The sequence below is a fragment of the Ambystoma mexicanum genome, chromosome 10, assembly GCF_040938575.1.
Source record: "Ambystoma mexicanum isolate Mex_15411 chromosome 10, UKY_AmexF1_1, whole genome shotgun sequence".
Lineage (NCBI taxonomy): Eukaryota > Metazoa > Chordata > Amphibia > Caudata > Ambystomatidae > Ambystoma > Ambystoma mexicanum.
The window spans coordinates 329,234,846-329,258,512 of NC_090932.1; the positions used below are offsets into that span (position 1 = coordinate 329,234,846).

Genomic DNA, 23,667 nt, shown 5'->3' on the forward strand with positions numbered 1-23,667 from the left:
CAAGCCCCTCGGCCTTTCGGCCCATGGCCCGGCCGAAATCGTCCCTGGGGACTGGGGCCCGTGTCTGGCCATGCCTGGGCCGGTTTGGACAACAAAAAAACAAAAAATTGAAAAAAACACATTTTTGAAAAAAATACATTTTTGAGAAATAAAACAACCTGCAATGGCACAATTCATCAAAGCAAGGTAACACATGTTACCTTGCTTTGATGATTTATTTGCATGCATGATGTGTGCATTATAAATTATGAGGCATGCATCATTCACATGCTGCTGCAGCATGCAAAGTTGAGGTGCCGGGGCTGCCGCCGGACTGGTGGCTGTCACCATGCCACCACTCCACGGTGCCCCCTGGAGTTGCTGTGCTGTTGTATTAGTGATAAATATGTACTAGTGATATTAGTGATAAACAACCAATTTTAGAGTAGAATAAGCATCCATTTCGGACTATGTATTTTTCCTTTCGCAAATTGCAGTAATAGCATGTTTTTTTCTGCCGTTGTCTCTGTTACGATCATCACAAGACATTCCATCTCAGTGTCCTCAGTCACTTGACAAAATCCTTGTGCCTAAAAGCTTCTGTACAGTGTAGACATATTTGACCGTAGCACATCAAGTGGCCATTGACTTCATTGTGCCACAATTAATGCTTTGTTGTAATGTGTCTATCTTTCCCATCTCACTGGCATGCTGTTCAGGATGTTTGTTTGCATGTATGAGGTAACTAACCAATGCTCAGAGTATGGGATGTCCTGTGAGTGCGCTGCTTTAGATGCATGCAGGCTTGACATGTGGGCAACTTTGCACCAGACCTGCAGATTAACTTAACTGGTCTGCTGTTAAATCTCAGTTACCAGTTTAATGGTATCCACTACAGAATTATTGCTTATTTTACTATAGCCGATATGATAGCTCAGTGGGTTGAGCGCTCGCTGCTGCGATGTGTGTGTGATCTGCAGGTTCGAATCCCAGCAAGGCCATCTCAGCCTTTCCTCTTTCTAGGTCGATAAATGAGTACCAACACAGGCTGGGTGATATTGTATGCATATTTGTTCTATAAAAAAGAGATTAAGCGTAAGGGCTATACAATAACATAATCATTGGCCTTGGACGTCTGCTTGCGTTCACAGTAATTTGACAATATTGATCTATACACACAGATATTAATGATACATATTGTGATCCATTCTTGTATGAAATGTATGTCACATTAGTGAAATCATAACCACATTTTTCATAGTGTACTTAGGAACAATGCTATTTGATGCCACTTCCTGTTTTGTCAAGGGGTGAAAGGTTGTGTTTCATCGCTTTCCGGGATGTCACTTTGGGGTGAGGTCAAATGACATCACTTCTGGTGATGTCTTCAGAGGTCAAAGGTTGTGAGGTGAGGGGTGGACCACTTTTTTGAGGCGAGCCACTTTTATTTGGGATGGCCGGGCCTATTTCTTATCCCAGTCTGATCCTGGGCAACACCGCATGCTGATCTACAGCCCAGGGTGTACTGGCTTTGTTTGTCCATTAGACCAGCATCGTTTTTTTTTATTGTTGCGTATTTAGCTTACAAAAAACCTTACACAACATGGAAGTTGAAAAAAAACAGTACATTATAAAAACACATTATAAAAATACATTAGCCATGAAATCTTTCAATATGCTACAAAAAGACAGAAGAAGAATTCATCATAACTAAATAGATTTCATGAATCAGATCTACAGGGTTCATATAAAAATCAATGAAGAACACTTACATTGCCAAGTTCATTTTTTTTTCCAGTTCATCAATAATGCCTTCTAAAAACATGTTCAATGCCACAATTAGGGATATGTTTAGGCCCCACATACAACTGCTCCAAAAAGATACATAGATACTTCTGACTCCTTGTCACATCTATCATTGAGGGTCAAAGCACGCTGCGGCTCAAAGTAGGGACAAACAAGCACTAAGTGCTTAAGTGTCTCTGCAGAGTTGCGATCTCCACAAAAGCGACAGTGCAGATCAAGGGTGCCCAAACCCGGCGCACCTTTATGCCCCCAGTGCTGAGTCCTCTCAAGAGTCTGTATTTGATTAAGCCTAAAGCGCATGTAGATGGATCTGGCCCTGTCACAAGCGAACCGCTGCAGGGAAAGTGGCACACATTCCCTAGCATGGCAAAAGTTTGCATATTCTTTGTAAGTAGAGTAGGAGTCTACATGATCGGCCGTTTCCACCAAATCTGCCCTAAATAAAAACCTCTCCACCATAAGTGGACGTTGTACAACATCCTCTATACATAAGCCAAGAGACGATAGTAATGAAGTCATTTTAGAGCAGAATTTTCTGATGGATGTGGCAGAATCGGTTCTGGCAACCTCACTCAAAGTTTCATACAGTGTGTTTGTTGGCAGGTCACTTATTTTTCTAAATACAGAAAGTTGTTTCCAAAAGTATCTAGCTTTAAGTGATATGAGACAGAGCTCGCGATGGATGACTGCATTGGGGACTGCCATGGATAAACCTAGAAGTTCTTTCCACAGTTTCCCCTGAATAGTATTAAGAGCCAAACTCATATCATGAGTACAAATGTCAAGGCCATAAAGAAAAATTGGCTCACACTTGGCGAGGTAAAATCGCCTTAATGGTAGCAATGAAAATGTACATACCCTAACTTTTAAAAATTTCATTTGAGATCTGAATTTGGCTGCTTCTCGTCGAGGCTCTGTTTCCAAGACTTTAAGATGACCTTATCTGTGAGATTATAGCCTAGATAAGTAATGGCCTGGACCTGTTCTACCAGTTCATCTCCCATGGCCCATCTATAAGTTGGGATAATTCTTTTTTTCGAAAATACCAACATCCGGGATTTGGATGCATTTGGCATGAGGTTATTCGCCATTGCATATTGATAAAAAAGATACATCTTTCTCCTAAATCCGCGGGGAGTGCAGTCTAATAGGATCAAATCGTCTGCAAAAGCCATCCACTCCACCCCCATTTTCCCCAACCTTGCCAGAACGATGGAAGGACCCTGACACATGCCCTCCACATCGCACACATATAGGTTGAAGAGAATTGGGGCGAGCAAACAGCCCTGCTTAACCCCCACATATGTGGCAATTGCCCTAGACAAAGCACCTTCTTTGGACAAACAAACCCTAATAGAGGTGTTCGTATGGAGAAGGGCCAGGAGCTGAACAATCCTGAGGGGGATCTTCAGGGCCAACATCTTTGACCATAGTCTTGCTCTTACAACCCCATCAAATGCATTTTAGAGGTCTAGGGATGCTATAAAGACCTCTCCTATATTGGATTTCTCTTATGTGAGCCAAAATCGTGCCATTCAAGTTGGTTCCCAGCTCTTCTCTGAACCCGACTTGAAATTTACTAAGACATGAATTATACCTGACCACTTTATTGAGGTCTCTTAAGAGCAAAATACCAAAGACCTTGCTAGCCGCATCTATGAGTGCTATAGGTCTGTAATTGCTCGGATTTAAAATGTCTCCCTTTTTATAAATCGGCACAATGATACATTATACCCAAGATTCCGGCATTGTGTGTGGGTGTCAAAGATGTAATCAAATATGGGTTTCAATAAATTCGCCCATATCTCTGGTGCCGCCTTGATGACAAATGGCAGAATTCCGCCAGGGCCTGGCGCTCTGGACGGCTTAAGTTTATTAATGGCCCAGATAATATCTTGAAGGTCCCAGGTGCACCCTTCCGTAACCGGTGGCCCCAAGTCCATGTCTAACCCCTTGGCAAATTTTTCAGGCAGCGCAAACTTGTTCATATAAAATGTACACCAGTCCTCAGCTTGGATCGGGCAGGCTAGTCTGTCCCTAGCAGGAGCTAAGGTTCTGTTAGCAGTCGCCCAAAATTTAACGTTCATGCCATTACATACATTTTCCATTATCTGCTGGTGGACTTTCAAGTATTGGTCCATCTTCAGTGATCTGACCACATTTTTGTGTCTCAAGATAATCTTCTTCTTCAAAGCCTGTCACTCATTGAGCAGAAGAAGATATTTTTTAAGACTCATCAGATCCCTCTGTTTTTTAAGTTTGGAATTATAAATTCTAAAATCCCCGTTGATGTTCTCAGGTTTATGACCGGGGCATCCCCTCACCTTATGAGCATAGTATACATAGATGAGTTATTGCACTGTGCAGCTTGTAGATCAGACCAATTTTACTTGACCCTACTCTTCAATGAACATCTCCCGAATGCTGATCGCTCCACAAAACCCTACACAACCCTACTTCTCCTCCTCTGATGCTACCCCTGCGCCTCCTATTAGCCCCCATCCATTTCAGCTGCTCTACTATCGCCACACTATCCACATTCACTGTTAATTGTTGGTTCATTGTTTTCTGCCATTCTGTTGCCGGCATTATTGTTCCTCCGTCCTTCTGCTTGTAATATTATGACACCCAAAGCAATCTATCTACTTCTCAACTTACCTCTACTCGCAACTATGCTAATCTCATCTATCCTTCAATTACCTCATACACTGCACCTATTTATCTTCGCTTATGGAATGCCAGATCCCTTTGTAACACATGCTCTGCTGTTCTTGATTTCTTTCTAAGACGCAATTTATATTTTCTTTGTATTACAGAGACTTGGAACCCCGCCTATAACACTACTATTGCTGCCTCCTTGATTATTTCTCAGACTTGTTTCTGTCACACCCCAGGTCCCTTAGGGGGTATTGGCATCTTATATCACTCTTCTTCTTTAATTGTATCCTCGCCTCTAGTTCGTTCTACCTATTCCTCATTTGAATTCTCCTATACTATTTTCAATAAACCCTTCCCTGTCTCATTCCTCCTTATCTACCAACCCTTGGGCTCATCGTCTCTTTTTGTGAAGATATTGACCTTCTCCTTTCTATTATTCTTCCTTCTCCTACTCCTCTTATATGCTTGGATGACTTCAACCTTCACCTTTCTTCTACTCACTCGACTCTTCCTTTGCTCTCAATTCTTGATTGTTATTTTCTCTTTCCTCTCACTACCCCTCCTTCCCATATTTCTGCATCTTGTCTTGAACTTATTTTTGTTTTGCATCTCTGTCTGCATCATCAGTCTCATGTTTACATTTCTGACAATCATCTTCTTTCTGTATCACTTTTTCCTCAAGCCCCTACACTTCCTTTACCTTCTTCTTTCTATCAGCGCAATCTATGAGATTTCAATGCCCCACTTTTTTCCTCCTCTTGTATTTCTGCCCTGTCCTGTCGATGGCTGACTATTCTTGATACTTTTCTTACCATGCTCTTTATAATGATTGTTTACTTTCAGCTAAACACTCTTCATTTTCTGATCTCTTACAAACGCAGTCCTAGGTGTCTTTTTCAAATTCTCTTGTGTCTCTTCTCTCTCCCTACTCCTGACTACTCAGTTAACGCTACTCTTTCAGACTCTTGACTTATCTAAATTACATTCTTCAAAGGTGGCTTCTCTTCGTTCTGATTTTGAAACCTCTGGTTCTCCTACTTCACCTATCTTTCCTATTTCAGATCTTTCTGTTTCTATTTCCTGTTTCAAATTTATCTCCAATGAAGAGACTTCTCTCCTACTGGCTAAAGGTCATCCAACTGCTTCTCATGCTGATCCTATTCCTTCAGCACTCATTCTTAAAGTTTATCCACCTCTGGTTTCTCATATTACTTCTTTCTTTAATATATGTCTTTTGATGTCAACCTTTCCTTTATCCTTCAAGCATGCCACGATTGTCCCAATTCTAAAGAAAGCTACTTCTATTTCATTTTTATATATTTTTTTAATTTATAAAGCGCACTAGCAGCCCAGGGGCATCGAGGCGCTTGTCCAAGGAAATGTCTTAATTACATGGCATAGAGATTGCTACTGGTTACAATAAGCAAGTGCAGACAGAACAATATTTTCTTTTTGATACATGAGTTATTTATGGATACAGTGAGCGGATAATGGGCACCCGGTCGTAGAGGGTAATGGCAGGTTCATACGAAAAGCATGGTCTTGATCGCTTTGCGGAAGGCTAGGTGGGAGGTTATTCCTCTGAGGTGAGGTGGTAGCGAGTTCCAGTGGGAGGCAGCAATGAAGGGGAAGCTGGAGCCTCTGGCGCATGTTCTGAAGACCTTGAGTACTGTGATTCGGTTGGTGTAGGGGGTTCTGGTGGGTTTGGTCGTGTGTGTGTGGTCTTGAAATTCTTTGAGAGAGATACAGGAGGGCTGTGTTGTGTAGGCATTTGTGTGTGAGTGCCAAGGTTTTGTAGATGACCCTTTGTTTGATAGGGAGCCAGTGGGCGTTTTTCCTAGCAGCTATTATGTGGTCTCTTTTGGGAATGCCAATGGCTGCCCTGAGCGCGTTGTTTTGGACAAACTGGAGTTTTTCAATGTTTTTGGTGGACGTGCCGGCCAGGAGGGCGTTACAATAATGAAGGCGGGAATCAATTATGGCTCCGGCTATGGTTAGGCAATTTTGCTCAGAGAGGAATGGTCTAGCTCTGGTTAGAAATTTGGAGTGGTAGGCCACTGTGGATGCTATGGCATTGACCTGTCTTGACATGGATAGGTTGGAGTCCATGTAGACTACTGTTTTGACGGCTTGGGAGACAGCGATTTGAACATTGTCGCTGGTGAAGGTGTTATATTGGTCATTGAATTTCCTTAGGGTTTCAGGGGAGCCAATTAGAAGAAGTTCGGGTTTTTCCCCATTTAGACAAATCCAGTTTTCTGCCATCCATGTTTGGATGGTGGCGTAGATTGAGTTGAGGGTTTTGGTGTCAGATTCGTTGAGGAGGCAGCGGGGGATTCTAACTCTCTGCATATAGAGAAGATCTCTTTGGTGTCAGACTTGGCGTTGGCTATTCTAGTATTAAAGGAGGTGGCTTTCGCTTTAATGATGGTCATTTTGTATTCTTTGGCTATTTTATTGAACTCTAGTTTTGTGCATCACTCGGTTTGGCTTTTCAAATGGAGAGAGCTTCCCTTTTCATGGTACGTAGAGCCAAGAGTTCAGGGGTGTACCAGGCATTGGTGTGCTTAGTATGTTTAGCTTTCCTTGCAGTGAGAGGGGTGATGGTGTCTACTGCTTAGGTGATGATGTCGTTGAATGTATGAGCTAGAGATTCGGGGTCATTAGAGAAAGGGGGCTTGAGGGCAGGCACTGATGGGTGGTGTAGGAGACTTTTGTTGGTAAGCAGGCGGGAGCTCCTTGTGAGTGCCGGGGAAGGGGAGGCTCTGGTTGGGGAGTAGCCTTAGTAGTGAACAGATCGAAGAGAATGATGTGCTGGTCTGCCCAAGGTAGGGGGGAGTAAGAGTTGATAGTAAGGTGGCAGTTATGGTGTACTATCCAGTCAAGGGTGCAACCTTTAGTATGGGTGGGATTCGAGATGGCTTGTTTGAACTCTAGATTTGCCAAAGCATTATCTAGGGATTTAGTTGAGGAGTCGTTAGGGTCATTTAGGCCGAGATTGAGATCTCCTAAGAGAATGGTTTTGGTGTTTTTTTTCAAGTTGTCGATTAGGAGGTGCAGTAGGGAGGCCTGGAAGTCGGTGGTGGATCCTGGAAGGCGGTAGACAATGTGGAAGGAAATCATGCAGATGTGAGAAGGGCTTAGCTTGAGGAGCAAGTGGTCACTGTGGTTTCCTATCTCACTGTCCACCTTTCTGATTGGGATGGATTCTCTAGCTATTAGTGCCACCCCCGCCTCCTTTAAGGTGTGGGTGGTCTTGCATGAATATTGTGTAGCCGGGAGGAATTGCAAGGGCTAGTGCAGGGCCGGAAGCTTCGTGGAGCAAGGTTTTGCTGATTATAAGGTCTAGTTTGTGACTGGTAATGAAATCATGTATGTCCAGGGCGTGGGCTGGGAGCGACCGGGCATTAATGAGGGTGCAGCTGAGTGGAGGGGTTTGTGCTGTGCTAGGTTTGGTGGGAAGTGTTGTGGTGGAGGAAGAGTCCTTAGAGGGGTTGTTTCCAGCGGTCTGGTGTTTGGTGGGCAGACCGTTGGATTGCCTCCTGAGTTTTCCATTAGAGTTTGAGGGCTTTATGGTATCAGCGGTAGTTCAATTTTGTATGGGAGACACATCACAAGGTTTTGTGTCTGGTGCAGGAGGAGAGGGGGTATCCTTGTCAGTGGCAGGCACAGAAGGTGTGTCATGTGAGTTGGCATGAGCAGGGGTAAGGGAATTGGTGGCATGCATTGTGGTTTGTCCCATGCAAGGTGAGGTATGTGCCTCAGAGATGTGCAGAGCCTTGCTGGATGGTGCATATAGATCAGGATGCATTTCTGTATAATCGGGTACACAAATGTTGAGAGGTGTATTTTTTGGTGAGGTACACCGGCAAGAAGGGAGGTGACTTCGGTAGGAAGTGAGTTGGGGGGATATTGGGTGGGTTGGGGAGTAAAGCAGCCATTTGTAGTTTTTGTTGATAGTGGTAGCCAGGGTCCTTGACTGTGTTATGGTCATCTTGAACAGATATGTATAATGTCAGGGAGGGCACAAGATCTATCCTGCATGATTGAGTGAGTGAGTGAGTGAGCAAATTCTTTGTGTGTGGAGCGGGCAAGGGCACAGTATTTGGTACAGAATGCGACAAGGTACAGCAATGAAGGCGGGGGCTTAAGATCAATATTTGGTGCAAATAAGCTGCAGGGTGTGACAATCAGGCAGGGGCCTAGGATCAATATTTCGTGCAAATAAGCAGCAGGGGGCGACAATCAGGCAGGGGCCTAGGATCAATATTTTGTGCAAATAAATAGACAGTAGGGTGCATCAATCACACCCCATGTGTCCCCTATTGCAAGGAGTAACAACAGCCTTCATCAGGACTAAAGGAACTGTTTTCATACAAACTGGATCCTCAAACCCCTGGTTAGGCAGTATTTTCCATGTCTTTGCATTTCCAAATGTGATGTGAGGTGTAATTAATTGGACACACTGCCTTGAGTTTCAGTCTTGAACCGTGCTTCAACCAACTTAGTTCAATTCATTTTTTATTCGTGGTCCCTGTGCTGCAATCTCATATTGCACATTGCATGCTGGGCAACCACGCCACATGCCCTTGTGAAGCTCAACAAAGTGCTGCCAAACGGTCTGTGTCTCTTTCCTGGCAACTCATTCTATCGGCTGGCGCAGGCTCGCTCTGAAAAGTCTGATCCTGCTGACCCTTTGCTTGTTTCAAATTTCCGACCTATCTCAGTATTACCTTATCTTTCTAAACTAATTGAACGGTTGGTGTATTCCCAAATGTCTACTGTTGTCTCGAATTCTTCTATTCTCCCATGTTTTCAGTCAGGCTTTGGTCCCTATCATTCTACTGAAACTGCTCTTCTTTCTTACTCACTGAACGCTACTCTAACCACTCATCGCTTCTTATTCTGTTGGACCTTTCAGCTGCTTTCAACATGGTTGATCACTCCCTTCTTCTGGCCTCTCGCTCATCCTTTAGTTTTTCTGGTCCTGTTCTTTTGTGGTTCCAGTCATATCTGTCCCAAATAACTTTTTTCTGTTTCTTGGGCCTGTAAAACATCCAACACTTCACCCCTTGCTCATGGTGTCCCACGAGGGTCTGTTCTGGGTTCTTTTCTGATTTCTCTTTACACTTCCCCTCTTGCTCCAGTTATTTTTAGTTCAATTTATCACACCATTTTTACGATGATGATACTCAGCCTTTTCTGTCTTGTCCTCTTTTCCTTCTGATATTCACCATACATTTTCTGCTTGTCTATCAGCTATTAAATCCTGGATGTCGACTCACTATCTTACGCTTAACGCTGCCAAAACGAAAGTTCTTTTCTTCCCCGCCAACACTCTCCCTCTTCCCATTTCCCCCTCTTTTGTTTCTTTCCCTCCATCCCAGCTCCCTATTTCTCTTACCGCTCGCAATTTGAGGCTTCACTTTGATTCTGTTTTATATATTACTTATCACATTTCTCTGTCTTCGTTCTTGCCGCTTTCATTTACACCATATTTGTAAAGCTCATAGACTTTCTGACTTTTCAAGCCACAAAACTGTTGATATCTTCTCTGATCTTTTCTTGACTCTTTTATTGTTCTACGGCTGTCTTTGGTCTTCCGCTTACTCATCTTCTCCCTCTACAATCTGTTTTTAATGCCTCTATTCGTCTCGTTTGTCTTCTTCCTTTTCGTGAGTCCATTTCTTCTTCTCTGTCTACTCTTGGCTGGCTATCTTTCCACTCTCAACTTAAATGGAACTTTCTTTGTCTTGTTTTTAAGCCTCTCTATGGTCTTGCACCTGACTATCTCTCATCTCTTGTTTCTTTTTATACTCCTTCTCGACCCCTTCGCTCTTCTTCTCAATTTTATCTTGTGGCTCCACATCCTCCCTGTGCTCAGTCTCACTTTCGTTCCTTTGCCCTCTTAGCTCCCCTACATTGGAATGCTCTCCCTTATTCTCTTCATTCAGTTTCTGTCTATTCTTTATTTCGCAAGTCGCTGAAGTTCCATTTCCTTCATTCTAGTTAAAATGACGGATTGCTTTTATTTTTATTGTTACTCATTTGTATTGTACCGTTTATCTCCGAGCAACGTCTTGGCTTAAGGCGCGATATAAAATACGGATAAAATACAAAATACAAATACACCCTTTCTTGTAATCCATGGGTGCCTCCCCTATATACAGTGCTCTGTCGAATGCTTCTCAGCTGGGGTTACCCTTAATAAATCCCCTGCAGACATACATTCAGTTTAGATCCAGAAGATGGGGAAGTGCTTATTTCTACCAGGATGTGTGGAATTGTTGAGGTGGTGGATCTCGAGAGACGTCTTGGTGCAGAAATTGGAGGACAAAGTTGAGCCAGTAGGTAGTCTGTGTTTACGGCAGATCTATGTACTTGGGTACAGTGCAAGTGATAAGTGATTGGTTGTGTGAGTTGAGGCTCCTTGGCAGCAAGCTTTTGTGAATTTTGGGATTATCGATAACCTGCACTAACTGATGTCTTATTAAATAGGAACATTTCTATGTACTGGCTAAACCACACACAGCAGCCCCATACCTAACCATTCTTTTTTGTCTCCTAAGCCTGAACACAGGTAAAGGATGTGTGTCTCTCCCATACTACTTTTGTCATTGGATCAAAATATAAACATTTGATACCCTATATAATTCTCTAAGGATGTCTGTGCATTCCACTCTCATCACTTACTCTTCTAAGGTGTTGTGATGCTCTCAATCAAGTTTGGGGGAAGGAAACAGTATCACTAGAATGACTATTGGATTCCAATGGAGTAATGTCACAACCATTTTATCTTCAGTGGCAACTCTTTGAGGCTATCAGAATGTGTAAATATGGCTCATGTTCGCAAACACTTTAATGTTAAGGTGAGTGTTATATAAAATGAAATGAGCATCAAACGCAACGTTCATTATGTACTTAGTGATTCAGTCATACAGATTCTTTTTCGCAAGCATATTTGTTAAATATAAAGATCTGAATTCATTTATATGTTCCCAAAATGCTCTTTGACTTTATGCAAAGCAGCCAGGAAACCACATTTGTGTTACTTGTCCCGTTTATATTTTCATAGGGTATTTCAAAACAGTACAACATGAGTGTAACAAATTGTCCATCTTGGAATGACAACCTTTATGGTTATTCTTGGTTTTGAAAATGTGCTTTGCTACTTTATTTCACCTGCAGGAACTTCCACGTGCATGTATTCGGGCGTGGCTGCTGGGGAAAGCTGGATTGCACGTGCAGCATCCTTTGGGATTGGCAGGGTGTGGCCGGTAAGCCAAGGCTAATGGGCGTGGCCAGAGCGAGGCTATATAAGTCCGCCCAGCCTTCATGCAAGCGCTTCACGTTATTCTGCACTGATGGCAGTGTAGCGCTCAACGCCGCCTGAGCACATCTTTCCTTTGATTTCAGCTACCAGCCTTTGCACTTACCTTGGGACCTGTTCTTGTCGGCATGCATCGCCACTGACTCTGGCATTCATCATCCATCTGCAGACCTCCGGAAAGCAGCACTTCAACCCCGACATCGCGGCACGGTGAGCAGTTCATCCGAAGAAGGCACCTGCAAGAGAAGAAGATAAAGACCAGGTTAGAAATTACAAAGACATTACGTTTAAGGTCGCGCTTTTGACAAATCTTTGCGCTCAACCTTAAACTAACACTCACCTGCTGTCGGAGCATTGTGGGCTCCTTTCTCTTCCATTTTGGCCTCGCTTCATGCACCGCAACTACTGCAGGGCCGCAATTTCACCTGTTGGGAGAAAGCAAAAGAGAGACATCATTAAAAGACACAGACAATAATCAGGAACTAACATCACAATATTTTAATGCCATAAGACACTTATCATCAAGAGTGGCTAAACCACAGCTGGTCTGGGCTGCCACATACAATGGGCCTGTGAAGGAACTCAGTCCATCAAGAATTGCCCGTACAGTGAGAAGCTGGACGGAGAGCTCATCATCATTAATCAACAGGTGAGCCTATTTGGGTCGGTGCATGCTCACCATACTTTGGGAAGAAGGGTTCAAGAGAGACAATCCATGCAGGAGCAGTGTCACCAATTGTTGCAGCCTACAGTATATGTGCAGGGGAAGAAGCCTGACAAGGGTGATCCACTTCCAGGGAGGGCTGCAACCGTGCCCCAACGTCCCCGCAGAGACCACGTGAGCGTAACACTTTTGGGAGGAAGTTTTATCAGATCCCCCACCTTCCTTATCTTTGTTCTTTTTCCCCTTTTCCTGCTTACCAGAAGTAGTCTTGTCTTTATGGGACACTCTGTGTGACACCCACAAATCTGCTGCACTGACCAGCTTCTTAGGATCTATCTCCTTTGAATCAGCCAAGTGCTGTTTAAGCTTAGGGGAACAACATGCAAAATATGTTCAAGCATGGCCAAACATATCATACCCTCAAAGGTGGTAACCTTATAGCCTTCAACACAGCCAGTCAAGTTTTTCAAGGAGTCAGTAACATAAGACATCCAAGTGTTACCTTTGTTCTTCTTGTACTCTCTAAATCTCTTTAAGTATTGAGCAGCAGTCTTCCCAAACTTTAAGATGAGAGTTTGCTTTAATTTCGCAAACTCTACTCTAACAGTCTTAGACATTTCCATAATTGCACTGCAGCCAGAATGGGGTAGTCGACTGAGCAGGCATTCATTCCTATCAGCATCCACAACCTCGTCACAATCATACTCAAATGCAGTTAACCGGTCCATGATGTCATTCTTCTCATCAAACATACTGAACCGATCTTAAGGAAACCATGGATGAGAGGTGGACCCAGACCCATGTCCAGATCCCTTGGAGGAGCCAATTGTAGCTTGAATCTTAGCCAGGTCCAACTGGTGATCCCTGCCCTTCTGTTTTTCTGCTTGCTGAACTCTCAGCTTTGCCATATTGAACTCAAGCTCCTTCTGCGTAAACAGCAGTTCTTGCCTCTTGAATTAAAGCATGGCTTCAGCATCAGAGCCAACAGACAAAACTTGGGACTCTACATCATCCCTCCCTGTCTTCATAGACCCCATGGATGAGGGCAGCGACAACTCTGCTAGAGCTGTCAGTGAGAGCAGCCCCACCACCTTCTGCACTCTCATCCAAGGTAATGGCATTGAGCTGAGCCTCTTGCTAATCCATGATCCTTTGGATCATTTCACCTTGGGTACCTTGAGTGGATAAGCCTCTCTCGGTACACAACATTCTCAGTGTCTCTGGGAAGCATGTATGTTTTAAGATAGGTCGTTAGCCTTTACAGTTAAGATATTACTAAGGTCACTATGTGCCCTGGGTAAGTGTAATCTGGGTACCTTTACCAGTGCGCAAAACTGGGTGCTTCGATCCTATCCCACCGCTGTACACCAATTTGTTAAGTTGGATTTCTGAACTCTGACCTGGTGGGCAGAGGTTCAGAAGGCCAGCCTAGTTTCTTGGAACAGGGTAACCTTCGGAACAAGCCAGACCGATCAAGGTAGCATTGGGGCCATCAAGACTGGGTCTCAGGAGGGGTGAGGGTGATTGAAAGCCCACAATGAGCACACACAGTAAACAACACAACAAATCACTCTCAGTTAGGTGTATATATCAAAAATACATATACATTTATTAAAGGCCTTTTAACTCAAACACAAAGAAAATCTTCAACAATATTAACAAAACTAATACAACATGAACGAGGAAACATATATACAGTAGCTAGTGGCCATTAAGGAATATTACACGAGTATAGAGCCACAACCTACAACAGAAAGGGGACATACAGTGCGAATATACTTTAGACAGTCCTTCAACAATTCCCACCCTTACTAATAGGCAGCCCAGTCCCTAAGAAATGTGGCGCCTTGAGCTCAAAACTACTTTCAGTGCTGGAGCACTCGATCGTGCGGTTAAGTTCAAAATGGTCTCTTCAAGGGGCTGTAGTGGCTCTGCAAGGCGGATGAGGTGATGAAGAATAGCGTTCCACTATTCAAGGAGGGTCTCCACAAGAGGGCAGAGCAATTTCCAAGAATCAGAAATAGCTTGGTAGCACAGGCTACCTTGACAAAGGAGAGTGTCCCTCGGGGGACACTCATGCGTAAAAGTCTATGTATGCGCCAGGGGCCACCGATAAGGGCCCAAAGTACTTAGCGACCCTTTGGCGCACTCCAGAACCAACTTCGCCAGTCAAGTCCAGTTTGTTCGCAGGTTCAAGTCCTGCAGTTGCGGGGCTCTGCGTCTTTCAGGGGCTGCGTTCCGGGACATCAGTCCGTGGCAGGACAGTTGCGAATTCTCCGCTCCTGGAGAAGGGATCAGGCCAGTTCCACTGCAGCTCATTTTAGGGCACAGGCTGGCACAGCAGCAAAGTACTCACAAAGTTTGTCACCACAGCAGGGTGACACAGTGACCGTGTATGCACAGGTTCAAGCAGACTCTCCTGATTCCAGACCTAGGAATGCTAGGTGTACGAACCACAGCGAGAGAGTGCTTCTACTCAGAGCTTACAGTCTCCAAATGCTCAAGTCGAAACTCGAGACGGCAGCGGTCCAGGGCAAAGGTACTATACGAGCTGGTCAGTACACTGGGTGGTCCCGGAACACTTCCAAGCAGGCTCGTTTGCAGGTTAAGCAGGAGGTCGAAGCGCCCTTGCAGGCCTTCTGTGTTCGATGCGAAACAGGGGCTCTGACGGGACAACAGCGGGGTTGGGGTGCCAAACCATCCAGCGGGTCACCAGCGGTTCCACGCATCTGCTTCAGCAGTTCAGGATACTTGGATCCTTTACTAAGGTCGGTGTGAACTCAGAAGATCGACCTGGAATGGGTGCAAGGTGCATTCTCTTAGCCAAAATCTCCTTTGCGCCAAAACGAAGAGAAACCAATAAGAGATATGCTCACATTCAGCCATCCCAGACATGGACCAATCATAGACCACGGTGGTCCCAGTCATCCCAAAACACAAGACATCCTGACACCCAGGATGTGTATTGGAACTAAAAAGCTCCAGCCCACATCCTGGGCGCACGCACACCAGGCATGCAGAAGCCAGCAAAAGATTTGGTTTGAGCGGGGGTCTGCATGACCAACTAAGGAATTTCCCGGGATGGCTCGACCTGGTGAAGGGAAAGGGACAAGATGGCCAAAGGACAGAACAAAGGATCTCATGGCATGGCCATTTTTGGCACTGGCCACTGTCCTGGGCCAAACGGAGTAAATGCGGTTTGGACCATAGAACAGAGTCAAAAATGCTTTAAAAGTAACTGCTGCCACCAGCTTTGTCCTGGGCACGCATGTACATTCACAGAAAATCCTTTGAGGGTATCTAGGGCCTTAAACACTAAAAAGACACCCCAGCACACTGTACTGGAAGGTACATTGTGCACTGATAAAATGTTACAAAGAAATAGCAAGAAAGTGACAGACTAAGGGAAACAAAGTGTCCCAGTACTGACAATCTGAATGGCATGTCATTTTCCCCATAACAAAATGAGGAAAAGCCCAACGCAGTACAGCAGATGGCTGGGCTCCACTGGCAAAAGGCAGGCTAGGATGGTCAGACAACAGCAAAAAGTTGGGGGTTCTCAACTGGAGGGAAAATTACCCATAAATGGAAATCTTTCCTAACAGGCGCCAAAGCTCTGGAATCTCCTGAAGGTATTCTAAGTGGTCTTCATCTTCCCTCATTTTCCAGCACATAATTGTCCCACTATCAGACATGTCTGGGAATTGTGTCCTCAGTCCTCACCACAGGGCAGCTCTGCAGTTTGCAAATGGTGAACCATTGTATGTTGTGTTTTGGGTTTTCACTCCTGGGAACCTGCCCTCTTCCATACGTCATCAGTGGCATCCCCGAGGATCGCCACTAGCAGTCCCCTTTACGTCTCCTACCGCTAATCTCTGTCCAACTGTCATTCTCTCAATCTCGTAAATCCACTTCCCAGCATCCGTGCTCAACAATGGCAGCCTGCACCCCACGTTCTCCTTGTTTGCATGTTTCCCTGGTGTATACTAAGGTCGCACTCCTCCCCTTTCTACTAAGGGCATCTGTGTGAACCCTCCCTCTCCCTGTGCACTTCTCGTCAACCTAGCCTGCCTGTTCTCACTTTCGATACCTGTGTACACGTCTATCGGTTCAGTTATGTGTACTCAGACACTGTTGTCATGTACCCCCATTACCCATCCTCTTGATCATACTATAGCTGTCTCCCCCTTTCTTTACCCTGGGAGATCTCTAAGTCTGTCTACGTATTTAGTTACATCATTGAGGGAGCACAAGTCATCTGCCAGCCGTGCCCGCTCATCCATGTTGCCTCCTCCTGCTCACCCTGCACCTGTTCCACTTTCCCAAGTAACCCTCTTATCCGTCCTTGCCCCCCTTGGACTGGGGCCTGTGGAGCTCCTCCCTCTCATCCCCACTGTTCCGTCCTTCGTTGTCGGAACCTGAGCCCATATTACTACAAAAGTCATCCATGAAGCTCAGCCTTTGGGTTGTTGTGTCTGTGTTGGGTTTCATGTCACTGTCGATATTCAGCAAGTCATACCTGCTGCCTCTCCACTAGGCTCCTATGCCTTGTCTGCCTCCTCCTATGGCACCCCTATCTTGAATGGTTGTGCTATCTGGTGCTGCTCGTCTACCCTCTTTGAGTCTGTCGTATTCCCGATCCGCTGTCATTGTGTTCTCACAGCCCTTACAGCTTGCTCGTCCTCCTGCTTGCATGCGCATTCTCTCGCCAATCTGGCCACCTGCAACTTCCTCTGTTCCCTCTCAAGCAACTTGCATTTTTCCTGCTCTGCTACTTCCCTCCTCTTCTCGGTCTCTTCCACTTCCCTTATCCTTCAGTCCCCTTGCTCCCGTTCTTCTCTTTTCCTCTCTTTGTGATCCCTTTCAATCCTCTCTTCTCTTTCTCTCTGCATCTGCTCCTTCTCCTCCTCTTTCCTTCTTTCTCTTCTCTCTTTTCTCTCTCTAAGCTCTCTTCTCTTTCCTTCTCCCTTCAGTCCACTTCCTCCATTATGCTGCCCCCTTTCAGACCATCCCTGCCTTAACTGTCCCCTCCTTCTGCCCATCTGTCTTCCCTTCCAATTTCAGGAGGATCGGCCCCCCTACCCATCCATTTGTTGCTACATTCCCTAGCCCCTCCTTCATGCCCTTCTGGGCCTTGCTACTCCTCTCCTGTTCACTTGCTGGCTGCCCTGCATCTTTCTGCCACTCTTCCTTAGTGTATGGTGGTGGCTTATATGTCGGCTTTGAGTATCCCTCCGCTGCTCTTAATTCGCGCAATGCCCTTACTTCTTGTAATGGGTACATCCCTTGCTCATCGTCTGTTTAATCTGAGGCCACGGTCGGCGGGACATGGGGTGAGCGGAAGGCAAGGTCACAGACCCCGGCACCTACTGCTGGCTCAGCATCCACTGACGCCTCACTGTGTCCCCCTCGCCATCCTGGAACATCCTCCAAAGCATGAATATCGCCATATGGCTTGCAAGTTTCTTCCCTTTATAGGCACCCTGTATGTGTGTCAGTAGTGATTGCTGCACGTCTTTGGAGAAACTTACGCAAGGTGACCATGGTTTAGTTAACTTTACCTCTGTTCCTTTAGACCACTCCATACTGTATTTACATATTTTCTCTCTGTAGGGTGGGAGTGTCTTACACAGGTACTATAGGGGCTTGTCACCCCTGCACTTCCCCTGATACATTTTTCTTGCCTTTACCGGATCTCATGTCGAGGGTCTCGACAATCTGCTGTTTAGGGAGAAAGGTACAATGTAATAACAATACGTTTGGATTTACTATGAGCCTCTCTGGCTCCACAACTTATCAGGTGTGCTCCATGCACCCTCTCCTCTCACAGTCACTGCCTCCTCAGGCACACCCACAATCTTGCACATGCGCCTTCCACGCACCACCCCTGGTTTACCTCGTCTGCCAATCCCAAGTTTCCAATGATAGCTCCTCGCCTCCTCGTGCTCTCCGTGTCCTATGTGCAACCCTATGAGTGATGTCAGCAATTTACTAGACAAGGTAGTGCTGACAATCGAGTTCCGCGCACTCAATGCTGGACCCCGTTACTGAAAAATACATAAACCCCATAGCTGTCTTCCCGCCTGCATGCAGAGTATACCAACATTCTCTTGTGAGCGATCTGTACGTGCTGCGTCGCCTGGCATGCAAAACGTCTCACTCCAGGAGACTTAACTAGTCGACTCACCTTCCGAAATCTAGGCCAGTTCCCTTGCTAAACCTTACAGTGATACCATCATCTATGACCCGAGCTAAAACACCCAACCCACAGGAAATCCACTATTTACATAACTTCTGTCATCCGTGCCCTCGAGTCAACAGTCTAGGTTATTCACCAGAACCGTTTACCTCTAGACCCGAATGTGCGCTAAACATAGATGAAGCACATCTAACTCCGCTCCTGTCCCTAATTACTTTGCCAATGCTTGACAATACTTTGACAATAGTCAATGATACTAAACAATACTCTACAATATTCAATACCCTCCCTCACACACACAGTTGCTGTTCAACTGGGTCAATTACTCCATGGTCTGCTGGCACTGCTCGGCTGTCGTGTCCCCCAGAAAGTGCCCACTTCTTCCACCTGGTCTGCCTGGACTCCTCGAAGACTTCAGGTAGGACATTTTACAAGCTGGCTCCTGGCGGCCTTTCCACAGGTACGCGTTCCCCGTTTTCTTGAAATATGAGAGGGTCCTGCAGCCTCTCAGGTTCCGTGGCAGAGGAGACAACCATGTGCCAGGCTGACACAGCGAAGCATCAGCTCTGCTAGCAACTTGTTAGGATGAACTCCCAGGTATGGCATAGCGATGCTGGAAGTTGGCGGACTTGGAGAGCCCTCCCCCAGTATACATGGAGGACTCAGTGAACGGCAAGTTCAAACTGCGGTTTATTACAAATAAAACCAACAGGGATCAATACAAGAACACAGATGGATTCCAGTACTTCTCAACGCCTCCTAGCTTGCAGGTCAGTTTTACTCTAAAATTACATCATTACTTCATCATCACTTGGGCCTCTCTCCAAAAATCTAACGTTGTGAGGGATTGGGCGTTGAGACCTCTACTACCTATTTGGGTACCTATAGAAGTTATTCTACTGGTTCCCACATGTCAGGTGGCTGGCCTGTTCCATCCCCAATTCGCTATCTATTACATTGTTGCAGAGTAGTGGGCTTACCATTGGTTCATGCCCCTTGCATCCACCCCTGGAATACTAAACTGTGATTGGTTAGAGCTGATTCCCACAGGTCTTGGACTTGCACAAGTTCACAGCTCATGGTGTATCTCTTCAAGGTGATGCGAACGACTTTGTGTCTGTATTGTAACTTGTGTGTACCACCTTTGACTATGAGAATGTGCTCCGTTTGTTGCAACAAATGTCGCAGCCTCCATCTGCATTTGCTGGGATCGGCTCCCCTTTCCCACCACGGAAGACGCTCCATTGTTTCATTCAGCTTTACCACGTTTTTAGACACCACAAAATTGAGCTCTGCAGCTCCTAATTATGAGGATTTATTCTCTTTCTCTTCAGCTGGTCCCTTTGTCGTCTGGGGATTGGAATGCGTCTTCATATCTGTGACCTTGGCTGCGGGCCTGTCTCATGCTCCTTGCTCCCCATGCAGCCTGAAACAGCTTTGTTCGTCTCCTGCTCAGTGGTTTGAGCCCTTGTTTAATTTTCCTAAACCTTATAATGCGGTCTCTACATTGTCCATGTTATACTACATTCCATACGGGTTACCTATACGTGGTTCGATCAGGTTCCATATATACTCCTGTATGTCCATGCAACTATTGGCTTTAAGCCTCAGCAACCTTGCTCAGGATCTCTTGTGCTTTGCGTTTCTGCGTTGCTGCATTTTGACTAATGACAAAATAATAAAAGCAATGACAGTATGTATATGTATTCACCCTCTAACTATAGAACTATACACTCATGTTCTTCACGTATACAAGTGTGTGTTTGTGTGTTGCAGTGCAGAATGCATGTGTGCTTCATGTCTAATGCTGCCACGTTGTGATGTCACTAGTGACTTCAGCACCGTAGCTTCTCGATATTTAGTCGAGGCTGTCCATATAGGTGTCTCTAACCATGGTCTCAGGCTCTTCTCCCAAACATGGATAGATTTGTACCGCACCTGGTCTGTATTGCTGGCTGAGAGGGTACCTCTAGGTGTAGTTGTCAATCATTGGTGCATTTGGGATTTGTCTGAAATAGAATGGGTGGTTACAGGCTTTTCTGGCTTTCTGTCTCGTCATGAACTTGATGGGGTGGAGGGGTCGTCTCTGGTCCCCGAATCCCTCTTCACTTCTCCTTTGTAGTTGACCGCAAAGCCTGCTCTCTGTTGTGCTCTAGCACCTTGAAGCGTCTCACGTGCTAGATAGAATTACCAATAACGATCTCGGACCCAAATAACCGGACAGACTAAAAGAATATGGCAAAGTACAACTTTATTATCAGCATAAAATAAAGTAGCGTAATCTGGCGAATAACAGGCAGTAATTCACACACTCACACCCAAATGTGATTATACAAAGGTTTTATACCTCGATGTGTGTCATTTATGATGTCATCCTACACGGCAAACTAAAACCTATTGAAGGGAGGGATTGGTTAGGGAAACATATGTACATACGGTATACATAAGCGTTAATAACTTCATTGGCTGCCCCTTATCTGGTGGACAGGCCTCAAACTACCTCTAAATATGTATAATACTGATTATAGCAGAAGAAATGGCAGCAAATTGGTCTCTGCAACATTGTATAGCATGTTGCTACATAGACCCTCTGATTGGTTAGCATGTTTTCCCAACCTAGGACTTTCGGGTCGTTAGCAGCATGTAAGCAAAATGAAACCCAGGTGCGCAAACATCATCAAACTACTTGCCACTTTCCCAATGAGTCCATCGTCTCTCATCGGTCAGGTCCCAAGCCAAGGCTTTTCCTTTGTGGTTGACATCAATGCCTGATCTCTCTTCTGGGACATACAAGGGAGTGTAGGCACACTATTTTCTTTGTTTGGGATTAATGAATAGCCTTTGTTTTCAAATTCTGAATCATGTCTGAGGAGAACACAAATGTGTCCATCGCATCCTTCTATTTATTGCTATTTGATTAAATTGTGTTGGGTGTCATTACACTTCTTGAACTATGGAGACTTGCTCACTCCATCTTAAATAAGTTTTCGCATCTTTGATATGATATGATATGATAGTTTATTTATATAGCGCCTATACACAATGTGTTTCAAAGCGCTTCAAGGCAAGGGAGGGAACAAGGGAAAAAACAATGACATTCTTACAAGCCATGAACAGTAAGGATGTGAAATTAACTATCGTACTCGGCCTGACGACATTTCAGATAGTGCAAGAGCTAAGACATAAATAAGGAAGGTAGGGGGAGAGTGAGAAGGAAATGGAAACAGACAGGCGACTACCGTACTAGGTCTGATGACATTTCTGGTACAGCTGGAAAAAAAACAAGAGGTGAGGGAAAGGGATGCAGAAAGGTAGGGGAGGAACAAAACAAGCAACTATCATATTAGGCCTGACGACATTTCAGATAGTGCTGGAGGGGGGGTGGGGAGGAAAAAAACTGTAAGGGGAGGGAGGAGGTTACAGACGAGGTTGCTATCATACTAGGTCCAGGGACAATTCTGATAGAGTAAGTGCATAGAAGAAAATAAGGGGAGGAGATAGGAAAAGGAAGAAGGGAAAGGAGGAGAGAACAGAGAGTTAGCAGTCAAAAGAGTGGAGAAGCAAGAGGGGAGAGTGAATACAATTGCAGAAGTCAGTAGTAACACATAATGTTGCAAGCCAGGATACAAGATGAAGATGGGAACAGCATGAATTAGGGCCACCATGAGTACAAGATGCAAAAGAAGTTCACCATGAGAGTTGAGAAAGGGTGACACATCATGAATGAATGAAGTCCATAAAAGTCAAATCCAGCATTGTCCACAAGACGGTGATGGTGAAACCAGAATGTATCAGGACAGACGCCTGCAGAAGTAGGCTTGAGTGGGGTGAGGGGGGAGCAGGGTAGAAGAATCAAGCAAAACAGGCAACACCTGTGTGCGAGAATGGGGGGCACAAGGGAACATCACGAGGGGGCCAGAGGGAGTAACACATGTTGGTGAATGCCTACCTGCTGTCTGAGCAGGTGGTCAGGCCCTGGGTCCTCCAGGTCCAAACAGGAATTCCCCTTTTCTTCGTCTGCCCTTCGCTTAGGACGCCCGGGCGAGAGACACCCTTGATCTAATAGTTAAGAGCAGGAAGAAAGGGGCAGGGCTAAGAAGGTGGGTGGTGTTTGCTACGTGGTGAAACGGAGCGGCAAACAGGAAGGCACCAGGTGGGCGGGGCTTAGGCCAGGTGACCTAGATCCACTTGCACCTGCTCCCCATCTGCAAAGGAAAAGAAGCTGGAGGGCTCCTTAAGTAGGGGAAAAGAGCGGCAAACAGGAAGGCACCAGGTGGGTGGTGTTTGCTACGTGGTGAAACGGAGCGGCAAACAGGAAGGCACCAGGTGGGCGGGGCTTAGGCCAGGTGACCTAGATCCACTTGCACCTGCTCCCCATCTGCAAAGGAAAAGAAGCTGGAGGGCTCCTTAAGTAGGGGAAAAGAGCGGCAAACAGGAAGGCACCAGGTGGGCAGGGCTTGCTAAGTGGTGAAAAAGAGCGGCAGGCAGGAAGGCACCAGGTGGGCGGGGCTTAGGCCAGGTGACCTAGATCCACTTGCACCTGCTCCCCATCTGCAAAGGAAAAGAGGCTGGAGGGCTCCTTAAGTAGGGGAAAAGAGTGGCAAACAGGAAGGCACCAGGTGGCCGGGGCTTGCTAAGTGGTGAAAAAGAGCAGCAGGCAGGAAGGCACCAGGTGGGCGGGGCTTAGGCCAGGTGACCTAGATCCACTTGCACCTGCTACTCATCTGCAAATGAAAGGAGGCTGGAGGGCTCCTTAAGTAGGGAAAAGGAGCAGCAAACAGGAAGACACCAGGTGGGCGGGGCTTGCTAAGTGGTGTTGGCAGCGTGTTTCCGTGGGTGAGCAGAGTGCAATGTGCGGAAATCGTGTCTTATCTGGTACATTTCGGACTTCGCCGGGGGTTCTGAGTAATACATTCTGGGCCGATTCACGCAAATCCGACCTCTGTGGATTCCCACGGCTGTCCTCTTTTCAGAAATGCATGGGATTCCCTGTTTTACTTGGTGGCTTCGACACACTGGGCCCAAATCTGT

General features: G+C 45.7%; 1 long non-coding RNA gene across 1 annotated transcript in view; it reads right to left on the reverse strand.

Moving 5' to 3' along the window:
• Positions 1-11,879: 11,879 nt before the first annotated feature.
• Positions 11,880-23,667, reverse strand: part of LOC138493170 (uncharacterized) — a 176,239-nt gene continuing 164,451 nt past the window's right edge. Inside the window, exons 2-3 of the long non-coding RNA XR_011276289.1 lie at positions 12,114-12,198; positions 11,880-12,009 (exon numbers count right to left, since the gene is read on the reverse strand). This is a non-coding gene — a long non-coding RNA (uncharacterized lncRNA). The remainder of the gene's footprint in view (positions 12,010-12,113; positions 12,199-23,667) is intronic.